Raw genomic sequence first — 2,923 nt, 5'->3', positions numbered from 1 at the left:
ACGCATCCAATTTTCAAATAGATCTCCAAATGTGCTTCTGATTATTACTTGCGACGAGTTCATCATTTCGGGACCTTGTATCGACCCCCGAGGTCGACTTCGTCTTTCATCCTTTCGGGGTCGATAAATTAAGTACCAGTGATGCACCAGGGTCGATGTAATCGACTTGTCTCCACCCCCAAATTTCAGGCATTGTGTCTATAGTAGAAAGAATTATTATTATTATTATTATTATTATTATTGAAAGGCGATGAGGTGGTGGAATCGTTAGCACGCCGGCTAAAACGCTTAGCGGCATTTCGTCTGTCTTTTCGTTTGGTATTTCGTTTCCCGCTACGTTCTGACTTCAAATTCAGCCGGGGTCGACTTTGCCTTTTATCCTTTCGGGATCGATTAAACAAGTACCATTTACGTGCTGGGGTTTTTGTAATCGACTTAATCACTTGCCCCAAATTTCAGGCCTTGTACTTCCAGTAGAAAGTATTATTATTATTATTATTATTATTATTATTATTACTGAAACACGACGAGCAAGTACGAGCGTTAGCACACCAGGCGAAATGCTTAGCGGCATTTCGTCCGTGTTTTCGTTCTGAGTTCAAATACCACGGACGTCGACTTTGCCTTTCATCCTTTCGGGGGTCGATAAATTAAGCAGCGGTCAGATACTGGCGTTGATGTTATCGACAATCATCTCCCTACAAATTCCAGTCCTACTAGTTGAAAGCTGGGTGTCTGTAGCGAGAATGGCCCGTGTGAATGCCGGTCAGGGTAACCAGGTTGTGTGGGATTCTGCGGTTGTCCCTGTGCGGAACTCCCCCCCCCCTTCCTTGTCGTACTAGCGGGGATTGCGTGAACCAATAACTCTGAGAGCGATAAAGTCGGGAGTTCTAAACTACTAGTAGGGCCGTGTGTGTGTGTGTGTGTGTGTGTGTGTGTGTGTGTGCGTGCGTGTACTGCATTTACCCGTATATAAGTTTCGCTGCTTTAAGATTTTACACTTGATTGTAAATGAAAAAAATATGTGGTGCGATTAATACATGAGTAAATACGATAATTCTTGTGGTGTAACTAAACGTGATTCATGACTGGTTACGAGTTAATAAGGTCTGAGATCAGTTCAAATATTCATGGGGTATATTTGACTTGTGAAAAGCCTTTTTCACAGGGGTTTGCTGTGGGCGAAATTCTCACCTTAGGCAACAGGTGTTAAAAACCCGAACAGTCATTGCAGAGCACATCACTTAGCTATCGTCAGTCTCGGTTACTATGCAGGAGGGCCCTGAAATGATATTGAAAGTCATAGCTTCCTTATAGAAAATACTTGTTTTAGGCAACAGGGGTTAAAAACATGAACAGCCATTCCAGAGTGCATCGCTTAGCTATCGTTAGAGCTCCTTTATAGAAAATCTGTAGGAAATACTTCTCGACGTGCGCCGATGGCAGGATCGAACAAATATATTGTAGACACGCAAAGCCACTGCTTCCTGTGCCAAGATGGATATTGAAAAACATAATCTGCTATTTCAAAACTGTGCACATAAATTATTCCATGTATAATTTGGCTGTTTGAAATCAATATTAAATTCAGAAGTATAATCCTAGACCCGTGTATCCTAAGATGATCCTTAAATCTTTGCAGTTTCTCTGAGAAGAAACTCGCAAACATATCTGTCAAATTAGACATGTGGTAGTCGGTGGTCTATAGCTACATGTGTCTTAAGTAAATCTGTATTAAGTATGGTCTTTGATAAGATATTATAAATACATCCACGATCCGACTTCTGAGAAGTCGTTTAATTATCAAAGCATTAAATCTAATATTGGTTATTCCAATCATGTCTTTCACAGACTATCTATATTTAATCCGAATCGTCCATTCGTTCGCCTTTAACGTAGCATTCTGTATTTGTTTGTCTTTTATTTTTTATTCTAATATTCTTCAATTCGTATGAAGTCCGTATGTATAAAGTTTATGTGGCCGGATCAATTTTTTTTTTTTTTTTTTTTTTTTGGTGAAATTAGAGATAGTTACATCGTTCGGAAATTGGAGAAAATTTCCAATAATCTCCATTAGATAAGGTTTGCTAAATTGGAAATATACAACGAGAAGTTAATCGTATGATTCAGCTGTCATGCTTGATAACATGCTTTATATGTTGACAACGAATGACAAACAAATAAAGAATCTTTACATGAAACCCATAGAACGCAAATTACGGGGCAGGAGGACGATGATAAAAAAAAAGAATCAATACGAAAAGTTTAAAAGTTGGCCATTTTGTAGTACGTCTTATAACACACAGACAAGACAAAAAAAGATAGTAATAATATTAATGATAATAATAGTAATAAACTAGATTATGCAAGGGCTAGTATGATCTCTATGATGATCGAATTTAAATAAATACAGATGATTTATTGCTGTCTCCGCTGTTATATTAAGTCGACCCGGGAAGACGGATGAAGGCGCTGACCTGAACGGTTTCCGCTGAATAAAATTACCAGATTAAAAATATATAAATTAAAAGTAACATGGCAGGCAACATAGAAAACACAATTTGTTTGGCCGTGCACACACATATGTGTGTGTGTGAGTGTGTGTGTGTGTGTGTGTGTGTGTGATTGAATATGCAACTCCTAGTGTGCACACACGAACATTTATATACACATTCGTATCTTTCTCTCTCACTGTATATACATATATACACATATATACATACACACACATATATATATACACATATATATATACACACATATATATATACATACATATATATATATATATATATACATACATATATATACATATATATACATACATATACATACATATATATACATATATATATACATATATATATATACATATACATATATATATACATATATATATATATATATACATATATATATACAT

This window comes from Octopus bimaculoides, chromosome 23, assembly GCF_001194135.2.
Source record: "Octopus bimaculoides isolate UCB-OBI-ISO-001 chromosome 23, ASM119413v2, whole genome shotgun sequence".
Taxonomy (NCBI): domain Eukaryota; kingdom Metazoa; phylum Mollusca; class Cephalopoda; order Octopoda; family Octopodidae; genus Octopus; species Octopus bimaculoides.
The sequence above is the reverse complement of the archived record's forward strand: the minus strand, read 5'-3'. Positions refer to the sequence as shown.